Genomic DNA, 11,110 nt, shown 5'->3' on the forward strand with positions numbered 1-11,110 from the left:
AGGGTAAAGGTGAGGTTTAGGCTGAGGGTGAGGGTTAAAGTAAGGGTGAGGGTTAGGGTTAGGGTGAGGGTTAGGTTTACAGTTAGGGTGAGGGTGAGGGTTAGTTTGAGGATTAGTGTAAGGGTTAGTGTGAGGTTTAGGATGAGGATCAGGATTAGCATTATGGTGAGGGCTAGGGTGAGGTTGAGGGTTAGGGTTATTTTAGGGTGCGGTTTAGGGTTAGGGTGATAGTTAGAGTTAGTGTGAGCATTAGTGTTAGTGTTAGGGTTGGTGTTAGGGTCAGGGTAAATGTTAGGATGAGGGTAAGTGTTAGAGTGAGGGTTATGGTAAGGGTGAGGATTAGGAATAGTGTTAGGGTTAATGTTAGGTTTTGGGTTACTGTTACTGTGAGGGTGAGTGTGAGGGTTAGGTTTAGGTTTAGGATGAGGTTTAGGTTTAGGGTAGGGTTAGAGTTAGGGTTAGGGTGAGGGTGAGGTTTAGGGTTAGAGTTAGGGATAGTGTTAAGGTTAGGTATAGGGTGAGTGTTAGGGTTAGGCTTAGGCTTAGGCTTAAGCTTAGGCTGAGCATGAGGGTGAGGGTTAGGTTTAGGGTGAGGGTTAGGATGAGGTTTAGGGTTAGGATTAGGTTTAGGGTGAAGGCTAGGTTGAGGGTTAGGGTAAGGGTTAGGGTTAGGGATAGGGTTAGGTTTAGGATTTGGGTTAGGGTGAGGGTCAGTGTGAGGGTTAGTGTTAGGGTTAGGGTGAGGTTTAGTGCTGGGATTGGTTAGGGTTAGGTTGAGACTGAGGATTAGGGTTAGGTTTATGGTTAGGTTTAGGGTTTGGTTTAGGGTTAGGGTTAGTGTTAGGGTTAGGATTAGGGTTAGGGTTAGGGTTAGGCTGAGGGTGAGGGTGGGTGTGAGGATTAGGGTTAGGTTTAGGTTGATTTTTAGGGTGAGGGTGAGGTTTAGGGTTAGAGTTAGGTTCAGGGGGAGGGTTAGGGTGAGGTTTATGGTTAGGGTTATTTTTAGGGTTCAGGGGAGGGAGAGGGTTAGGTTGAGATTTAGGGATAGTATTAGGTTTAGGATTAGGGTTAGGGTGCGGTGAGTTTGAGGATTAGGGTGAGAGTTAGGCTTAGGCTTAGGGTTAGGCTGAGGGTGATGGTGGCTGTGACGATTAGGGTTAGGGTGATCGTTAGGGTTAGGGTTAGGGTTATTGTTAGGGTTAGGGTTCGAGTTCCGGTGAGGGTGGGGGTGAGGTTTAGGGATAGGGTTAGGGTGAGGGTGAGGTTTAGGGTTAGATATTGAGTTAGGGTGAGGGTTAGTGTTAGGGATAGTGTTAGGGTTAGGGTGAGGGTGAGGGTTAGGTTTAGGGTTAGGGTTAGAATTATGGTGAGGGTGAGGGTGCGGGTGTGTGTGAGGGTTAGGGTTAGGTTTAGGGTTAGGCTTAGGGTTAGGCTTAGGTTTAGGCTGACTGTGAGTTTGAGGGTGAGGTTTAGGGTTGGTGAGGGTTAGGGTTAGAATTATGGGGAGGGTTAGGGTGAGGGTTAGGGTTAGTATTAGGGTTAGGGTGAGGGCTAGGGTGAGGGTGATGTTTAGGGTTAGTGTTAGGGGGAGGTTTAGGGTTAGGGTTAGGGTTAGGGTGAGGGTGAGGTTTAGGCTTAGACTTAGGGTTAAGGTGAGGCTTATGGTGAGGTTTAGGATTAGGGTTAGGATTAGGATTAGGGTAAGGTTTAGGATTAGTGTTTGTGTTATGGTTTGGGTGAGGGTTAGGGTTAGGGTTAGGGTTAGGATTAGGGTTAGGATGAGGGTGAGTGTGATTATTAGGTTTAGGGTTAGGGTTAGGTTTAGTTAGGCTTAGGCTGAGGGTGAGTGTGGGGGTGAGGATTAGGGTTAGGGTGATGTTTAGGGTTAGGGTTAGGGTGAGGGTTAGGATGACGTTTAGGGTTAGGATTAGGATTAGGGTGTGGGTTTGGGTGAGAGTGAGGCTTAGGGTTAGGGTTAGGCTTAGGCTGAGCATGAGGTTGAGGGTGAGGTTTAGTGTTAGGGTTAGGGTTAGAGTTAGGGTTAGGGTGAGGGTGAGGTTTAGGGGTAGGGTTAGGTTCAGGGTGAGGGGTAGGGTTAGGGTGAGGGTTAGGGTGGGGTTGATGGTAAGTGTAAGGGTTAGGATTAGGCTGAAAGTGAGGGTTATGATAAGGGTGAGGGTTAGGTTTAGGGTGAGGTTTATGGTTAGCGTTAGGATGAGGGTGAGGGTTAAGTTTGAGGATTAGTGTTAGGGTTAGTGTGAGGTTTAGGGTGAGAATGAGGGTTAGGTTTAGGGTGAGGTCTAGTGTGAAGGTGAGGGTGAGGGTTAGATTGAGGATTAGTGTTAGGGTTAATGTGAGGTTTAGGTTGAGGATGTGGTTTAGTGTTAAAGTTAGGTTTAGAATTAATATTAGGGTTAGGCTTAAGGTGAGGGTTAGGGTGAGGGTGAGGTTTAGGATTAGTGTTAGGATTAGGATTAGGGTTAGGGTAAGGCTGAATGTGAGGGTTAGGTTTGGGTTAGGTTTAGGCTTAGTGTTAGGCTGAAGGTGAGGGTGAGGGAGGAGGCTTATGTTTAGGTTGCAGGTTAGGATTAGGCTTATGGTGAGGGCTAGGGTGAGGGTGAGGTTTAGGGTTAGGGTTAGGGTGAGCTTGAGGTTTAGGTTTAGGTTTAGGGTTATGGTGAGGTTGAGGTTTAGGGTTAGAGTTAGGGTGAGGGTGAGGCTGAGCTTGAGGGTTAGGGTTAGGTTTAGTGTTAGAGTTAGGGTTACGCTGACGGTTAGGTTGAGGGTGAGGGTTAGGCTTAGTGTTAGGATTAGAATTAGGGTAAGGTTTACGGTGAGTGTGAGGGTTAGGGTTAGGGTTAGGGTTAGGTTTAGAGTGAGGGTTAGGATGAGGATTAGGGTTAGGATTAGGATTAGGGTGAGGACTCGTGTGAGAGTGAGGGTTAGGGTTAGAATTTGCATAAGGTTTAGGGTTAGGGTTAGAGTTAGGGTGAGGGTTAGGATGAGGGTTAGGGTTACAGTGAGGATGAGAGTTAGGGTTAGGGTGAGCTTTAGGGTTTGGTTTAGGGTTTCGGTGAGGGTGAGGGTTATTGTTAATGTTAGGGTTAGGGTTACGGTTAAGGTGAGGGTGAAGGTTAGGATTAGGGTTAGGGTAAGTTTTAGTGTTAGGGTTAGGGTTAGGGTTAGGGTTAGGATGAGGGTAAGGTGTAGGGTTAGAGTTAGGGTAAGGGTGAGGCTGAGTTTGAGGATTAGGTTTAGGGTTAGTATTAGAGTTAGGGTTAGGGTGAGGTTTAGGGTGAGGGTGAGGGTGATGGTGAGTCTTAGGCTTATGTTTACGATTAGGATTAGGGTATGGGTTATGGTGAGTTTGAGGCTTAAGGTTAGGCTTAGGGTTAGGGTTAGGCTGAGAGTGAGGGTGAGAGTGAGTGTTAGAGTTATGTTGAGGGTTAGGTTTAAGGTTAGGGTGAGAGTTAGTGTTCGGTTAAGTTTAGGCTTAGGTTGAGGGTTAGGGTTAGGATTAGGGTTAGGGTGAGGGCTAGGGTGAGGTTGAGGTTTAGGATTAGTGTTAGGGTAAGGTTTAGGGTTAGGGTTAGTGTTTGGGTGAGGGTTAGGATGAGGGTTAGCTTTAAGATTATGGTTAGGGTGAGGGTGAATGTTAGGATTAGGGTTAGGGTTAGGGTTAATTTTAGGGTTAGGATTAGTGTTATTGTTAGTGTTAGAGTTAGAGTCATAGTGAGGGTGAGGGTGAGGGTTAGGGTTAGTGTTAGGGTTAGGGTGAGTTTTAGGGTAGGGTTAGTATTAGAGTTAGGGTGTGGGTGAGGTTTAGGGTTAGATTTAGGGTTAGGTGGAGCGTTAGTTCGAGGGTTAATGTTAGGGTTAGCGTTGGGCTTATGGTTAGGGTGATGGTTAGGTTGAGGTTTAGGGTTAGGGTTAGGTTTACGGTTAGGGCTATGGTGAGGGTGAGTTTTAGTGTTAGATTTAGCGTGAGGTTTAGCATTAGGTTTAGGGTTATGGTTAGGTAGAGGTTGAGGTTAAGGTTAGAGTTAGGGTTAGGGTGAGGCTGAGTGTGAGGTTTAGGGTTAGGCTTAGTTATAGAGTTAGGGTGTGGGTGAGGGTTAGGGTGTGGGTGAGGGTTAGGCTTTGTGAAAAGATTATGATTAGATTAAGGGTTAGGGTGTTGTGACAGTTAGGGTTAGGAAGAGGTTTAGGGTTTGGGTTAGGGTTAGAGTTAAGGTAAGGGTGAGGGTGAGGTTTAGGGTTAGAGTTAGGGTTAGTGTTCGGGTTAGGGTTAGGGTGAGGTTTAGGCTTTGGTTTAGGCTTAGGTTTAGGCTTAGGCTTAGTCTTTGGCTGAGCATGAGGGTGAGGGTTAGGGTTAGGGTGAGGGTTAGGGTTAGGGTTAGGGCTAGGGTTAAGATGAGGTTTAAGGTTAGGATTAGGTTAGGGTGAGGGCTAGGTTGAGGCTGACTGTGAGGGTTGGGGTTAAGGATAGGGTTAGGATTAGGATTAGGGTTAGGGGGAGGGTGAGTGTGAGGGTTAGGGTTAGGGTTAGGCTTAGGGTTAGGGTGAGGATTAGTGTTAGGGTTTGGTTTAGGGTGAGGGTGAGGCTGAGGATTAGAGCTAGGGTTAGAGTTGCAGTGATGATTATGGTTATGGTTAGGGTTAGGGTTATGTTTAGGTTTACGGTGGATGTTAGGGTTAGGGTTTGGGTTAGGGTGAGGGTGAGGCTGAGGATTATGGTTAGGTTTAGGCTTAGGGTTTGGTTTAGGTTTAGGGTTAGTGTTAGGTATAGGGTTAGGGTTACGGTGAGCGTTAGGGTTAGGGTTGGCTTAGTGTTAGGCTGAGGGTGAGGGTGGGGGTGAGGTTTAGGGTCCGTGTTAGGGTTAGGGTTATGGTTAGTGTTATGATTAGGGTTAAGTTTGCTGTGATGGTGAGGCTGAGGGTGAGGGTTATGGTTATGGTTATGGTTATGGTTAGGGTTAGTGTTAGGTTTAGAGTTAGAGTTACATTGAGGTTTTGTGTGAGGGTGAGGGGTAGGGTTAGGGTGAGGTTTAGGGTTAGGGTGAGGGTGAGGTTTAGGGTTAGAGTTCGGGATAGGGGGACGGTTAGTGTGAGGTTTAGGGTTAGAGCTAGATTTAGGGTTAGGGTGAGGGTGAGGTTTAGGTTGAGGTTTAGGGATATGGTTAGGATTAAGATTAGGATAAGTATTAGTGTCATTGTGAGGGTTAGGGTGAGGGTTAGGTTTAGGCTTAGGGTTAGACTGAGGGTGAGGATGATGTTGAGGGTTAGGGTTAGGGTGCGGGCTAGGGTTAGGTTTATGTGGAGTGTTTTGATGAGCGTTAGGGTTAGGATTAGTATTAGGGTGAGGGCTAGGTTGAGGGTGAGTTTTAGGGTTAGGGTTACAGTGAGGTTTAGCATTAGGTTTAGGGTTAGTGTTAGGGTGAAGTTGAGGTTTAGGGTTAGAATTAGGGTTAGGGTGAGGCTGAGGGTGAGGGTTAGGATTAGTGTTAGAGTTAGTGTTAGGGTGAGGATTAGGGTGTGGGTGAGGGTTAGGCTTAGTGATTGGATTTGGATTAGGTAAGGGTTAGGGTGTGTGTGAGGGTTAAGGTTAGGATGAGGTTTAGGTTTAGGGTTAGGGTTAGAGTTAGAGTTAGGATGAGGGTGTGGTTTAGGGTTTGAGTAAGGGATAGTGTTAGGGTTAGGGTTAGGGTGAGCGTTAGGCTTAGGCTTAGGCTTAAGTTTAGGCTTAGGCTTAGGCTTAGGCTGAGCATGAGGGTGAGGGTGAGAGTTAGGGTGAGGGTTAGGTTTAGGCTTAGGGTGAGTGTTAGGATGAGTTTTAGGGTTAGGATTAGGGTTAGGGTGAGGGCTAGGTTGAGGCTGACTGTTAGGGTTAGGGTTAGGGATAGGGTTAGGTTTAGGATTAGGGTTAGGGTAAGGGTGAGTGTGAGGGTTAGGGTTAGGGTTAGGCTTAGGGATAGGGTGAGGGTTAGGTTTAGGATTTGTATTAGGGTGAGGGTGAGGCTGAGGATTAGGGTTATCCTGAGGTTTAGGGTTAGGCTGAGGGTGAGGGTGGGGGTGAGTATTAGGGTTATGTTATGGTTTTGGTTATTGTTATTGTTATGCTTAGGGTTAAGTTAGTAGTGAGGGTGAGGCTGAGGATGATGGTTACGGTTAGGGTTAGGGTTATTGTTAGGATTAGTGTTATTGATAATTTTAGGGTTAGAGTTATGGTGAGGTTGAGGGTGCGGGTGTGGGTTAAGGTTAGGGTGAGGTTAAGCGTGAGGTTTAGTGTTAGGGTGAGGATGACTGTGAGGTTTAGGGTTAGAGTTAGGGTTAGGGTGAGGGTTAGGGTGAGGTTTAGGGTTAGGGTTAGTGTTAGGGTTAGGGTGAGGGTGAGGATTAGGTTGAGGTTTAGGGATAGGACTAGCTTTAGGATTAGGGTTAGTGTGAGGGTGAGTGTGAGGGTTAGGGTTGAGGATTAGGCTTTGGCTTAGGGTTAGGCTGAGGATAAGGGTAGGGCTGAGGATTAAGGTTAGTGTGATGGTTAGGGTTAGGGTTAGTGTTATTGTTAGGGTTAGGGTTAGAGTTATGGTGAGGGTGAGGGTGGGGGTGAGGGTTAGTGTAAGGGTTATGGTGAGGGTGAGGGTTAAGGTTAGGTTGAGCTTTAGTGTTAGGTTTAGGGTTAGGGTGAGTATGAGGGTTAGGGTTAGTGTGAGGTTGAGAATTAGGTTGAGGGTAAGGTTTAGGATTAGGGTTAGTGTGAGGGCTAGGGTGAGGGTGAGGTTTAGGGTTAGGTTTAGGATGAGGTTTAGGGTTAGGGTTAGGGTGAAGGTGAGGTTTAGGGTTAGAGTTATTGTTAGGATGAGGCTGAGGGTGAGGGTTAGGGTTAGGGTTAGTGTTAGAGTTAGGGTTAGGATGAGGGTGAGGGTTAGGCTTAGGGTTAGGCTTAGGGTTAGGGTAAGGGTTCGTGTGAGTGTGAGGGTTAGGGTCAGTCTTAGGCTTAGGCTTAGGGTTAGGCTGAGGGAAGGGGGAGGTTGAGTGTTAGGGTTAGGGTGAGGGTTAGGTTTAGTGTTATTGTTAGGGTTAGGGTTAGATTTACTGTGAGGGTGACGGTTATGGTTAGGTTTTGGGTGTGGTTGAGGGTTAGGGTTAGGGTTAGGCTGAGGGTGAGGTTTAGGATTAGATATAGTGTTAGGGGCAGGCTTAGGGTGAGGGTTAGTTTTAGGTTTAGTGTTAGTGTCACTGTTAGGGTTAGTGTTAGAGTTGGGATTAGGGTGAGTTTTAGGGTTAGGTTTAGAGTAAGTGTTAGGGTGAGGGTGAGGGTTAAGTTGAGGTTTAGGGAAAGGTTTAGGTTTAGGATTAGGGTTAGGGTGAGGGTGAGTGTGAGTTTTAGGGTGAGGGTTAGGCTTAGGCTTAGGGTTAAGCTGAGGGAGAGGGTGGGGGTGAGGACTAAGGTGATGGTGATGGTTCGGGTTAGGGTTAGTGTTATTGTTAGGGTTAGGCTTAGTGTTAGGGTTAGGGTGAGGGTGAGGGTTAAGTTGAGGTTTAGGGTTAGGGTTACAGTTAGGGTTAGTGTGATGATTAGTGTTAGGGTTAGGGTTAGTGTTAGGGTGAGGTTAAGTGTTAGGGTGAGAGCTTGGTTTAGGGTGAGGGTTGTGGTTAGTGTGAGGTTTAGGATTAGGGTTAGGGTTATTGTTAGGGTTAACTTTAGGGTGAGGTTTAGGGTTTAGGTAAGGTTAGAGTTAGGTTTAGGTTGAGGGTGAGGTTTAGGTTTAGAGTTAGGGTTAGGGTGAGGCTGAGGTTGAGCATTAGGTTTAGGCATAGTGTTAGGTTTAGGGTTAGGGTAAGAGTTAGCGTGAGGTTTAGGGTTAGGGTTAGGGATAAGTTTAGACTTAGGGTGAGGGTGAGTTTGTGTGTTAAGGTTACTTTTAGAGTTAGCCTTAGGGTTAGGATGAGGGTGAGGTTGAGGGTGAGGTCTAGGGTTAGATTCAGGGTTAGAGTTAGTTTTCGGGGGAGGGTTAGTATGAGGGTTAGAGTTAGGATTAGGGTTAGGGTAAGGGCTAGGGTGAGGGTGAGGTTTAGGGTTAGGGTTAGGGTGACGTTTAGGGTTAGGGTTAGGGTTAGGGTGAGGGTGCGGTTGAGGTTTAGGTTAAGAGTTAGTGTTAGGGTGAGGCTGATGGTGAGGTTTAGGGTTAGGGTTAGTTTTAGGGTTAGGGTTAGGTTGAGGGGTAGGGTGAGGGTTAGGGTGAGGGTGTGGTTTGGGATGAGGATTAGGGTTAGGTTTAGGCTGAGTGGGAGCGTTAGGGTTAGTGTTAGTGTTAGAGTTAGGGTTAACGTGAGGGTTAGTTGAGGGTGAGGGTTAGTTTTAGTGTTGGGTTAGGCTTAGGTTTAGGCTGAGGTTGAGTGTGAGGGTTAGGATTAGTGTTAGAGTGAGGGTTATTGTTAGGATCAGTGTTAGGGTGAGGGTTAGGGTTAGGGTTAGGGTGAGTTTAAGGATGAGGATTAGGTTTAGGATTAGTGTTAGGGTGAGGGCTAGGCTGAGGGTTAGGATGAGGGTTAGGGTTACAGTAATGGTGAGGGTTAGGGTTAGGGTGAGGATTATGATTAGGATTACGGTTAGGGTGAGGATGAGGGTTAGGATTAGGGTTAGTGTTAGGGTTAGGATTAGTGTTATTGTTAGGGTTAGCGTTAGAGTTATGGTGAGGGTGAGGGTGAGGGTTAGTTTTAGTGTGAGGGTTAGTGATAGGGTTAGGGTTAGTGTTAGAGTGAGGGTAAGTGTTATGGTGAGGGTTAGGGTTTGGGTGAGGGTTATGGTTAGGGTGAGGGTTAGGGATAGGGTTCGGGTTAGGGTTAATTTTAGGGTTATGGTTAGGGTTACGGTTATGGTGAGAGTGAGGTTATGGATTAGGCTTAGGCTTAGGGTGAGGTTTAGTGTTAGGGTTAGGGATAGAGTTAGGGTTAGGGTGAGGCTGAGGGTGTGGCTTAGGGATAGGGTTAATGTTAGAGTTAGGGTTAGGGTGAGGGTTAGGTTGAGGGTTAAGTTTAGGGTTAAGATTAGGGTTAGGTTGAGGGTTAGGTTTAGGGTTTGGGTTAGGGTGAAGGTGATGCTGCGTATTAGGGTTAAGTTTAGGGTTAGGGTTAGATTTAGGGTTAGGGTTAAAGTTACAGTGAGGTTTAGGGTTAGGGTCAGGCTTAGGTTTAGGCTGAGGATGAGGGTGGGGTTGAGGATTAGGGTAGGGTTTAGGGTTAGGGTTAGGGGAAGGTTAGGATGAGCATTACGGTAAGGCTTAGGGTTAGAGTGAGGGCTAGGATGAGGGTGAGATTTAGGGTTAGATTAGGGTGAGGTTTAGGGTTAGGTTTAGGGTTAGGGTGAGGCTGAGGGTTAGGATTAGGGTTAGGGTTAGTGTTAGAGTTAGGGTTAGGGTGAGGGTTAGGGTGAGGGTGAGGTTTAGACTTATGTTTAGGATTAGGATTAGGGTAAGGGTTAGGTTGAGTGTGAGGGTTAGGGTTAGGGTTAGGGTTGTGCTTAGGATTAAGCTGAGGGTGAGGTTGAGGGTTAGGTTTAGGGTTAGGTTGAGGGTAAGGGTTAGGGTTAAGGTGAGCGTGAGGGTTAGGTTTAGGTTGAGGGTTAGGGTGAGGGTAAGCGTTAGAGTTAGTGTGAGGGTTAGGTTTAGGGTTAGGGTTAGGCCTCGGGTTACACTGAGGGAGAGGGTGAGCATGAGGTTTAGGGTTAGGGTGAGGTTTAGCGGTAGAGTTAGGGTTAGGGTGAGGGCTAGGGTGAGGGTTAGGGTTAGCGTGAGGATTAGATTAGGGGTAGGGTGAGGGTGAGGGCTAGACTGAGGATTAGTGTTAGGGTTATTCTGAGGTTCAGGGTGAGAATGAGGGTTAGGTTTATGTTGAGGCTTAGGTTGAGGGTGAGGGTTAGGTTTAGGGTGAGTGTGAGAATTAGGGTTAGGTTGATGGTTTGTGTTAGGGTTAGAGTTAATATTAGGGTGAGGGTAAGTGTTAGGGTGAGGGTGAGGGTTAGGGTGAGGGTTATAGTAAGGTTGAGGATTAGGGCTAGGGTTAGGGTTACTGTTAGGGTTAGGGCTACGGTTACTGGGAGGGTGAGGGTGAGGGTTAGGTTTAGGGTTAGGATGAGGTTTAGGGTTAGGGTTAGAGTTAGGGTTAGGGTGAGGGCTAGGGTGAGGTTTAGGGTGAGGGATAAGTTTAGGGATAGGGTTAGGTTTAGGATTATGGTGAGGGTGAGTGTGAGGTTTAGGGTTAGGGTTAGGGTTAGGCTTAGGGTTAGGGTGGGGGTTAGGGTTAGTGTTTTGGTTAGGGTGAGGGTGAGGCTGAGGTTTAGGGTTAGGTTTGGGTTAGGGTTTGTGTTAGGTTTAGGGTTAGGTTTAGGTTTAGGGTTAGGGTTACACTGAGTGTTAGGGTTAGGGTTAGGGTTTGGCTTAGGGTTTGGCTGAGGGTGAACATGGGGGTGAGGATTAGGGTGAGTTTTACAGTTATGGTTATTGTTAGTGTTATGGTTAGGGTTAAGTTTGCGGTGAGGGTGAGGCTGAGGGTGAGGGTTATGGTTAAGTTTAGGGTTAGGGTTTGGGTTAGTGTTATTGTTAGGTTTAGAGTTAGAGTTACTTTGAGGTTTTGGGTGAGGGTGTGGGTTAGGGTTAGGGTTAGGTTTAGTGTGAGTCTTAGGTTTATGGTTAGGGTGAGGGTGAGGTTTAGGGTTAGAGTTAGGGTTAGGGGGATAGTTAGCGTGAGGTTCAGCGTTAAGGTTAGTGTTAGGTTTAGGGTGAGGTTGAGGTTCAGGTTGAGGTTTAGGGTGAGGTTTAGGGTTAGGGTTAGGGTGAGGGTTAGGATGAGGTTTAGGGTTAGGGTTAGGGTGAGGGCTAGGTTGAGGCTGACTGTGAGGGTTGGGGTTAGGGATAGATTTAGGTTTACGATTAGGTTTAGGGTGAGTGTGAGTGTGAGAGTTAGCGTTAGGGTTAGGCTTAGGCTTAGGCTTAGGGTGAGGGTTAAGGTTAGGATTTTGGTTATGATGAGGGTGAGGCTGAGGATTAGTGTTAGGTTTAGGGTTAGTGTTAGGGTTAGATTTACAGTGAAGTTTATGGTTATGGTTAGG

The sequence above is a fragment of the Dipodomys merriami genome, unplaced genomic scaffold (assembly GCF_024711535.1).
Source record: "Dipodomys merriami isolate MVZ:Mamm:240054 unplaced genomic scaffold, mDipMer1.0.p SCAF_87, whole genome shotgun sequence".
In the NCBI taxonomy this organism is placed as follows: Eukaryota; Metazoa; Chordata; class Mammalia; order Rodentia; family Heteromyidae; genus Dipodomys; species Dipodomys merriami.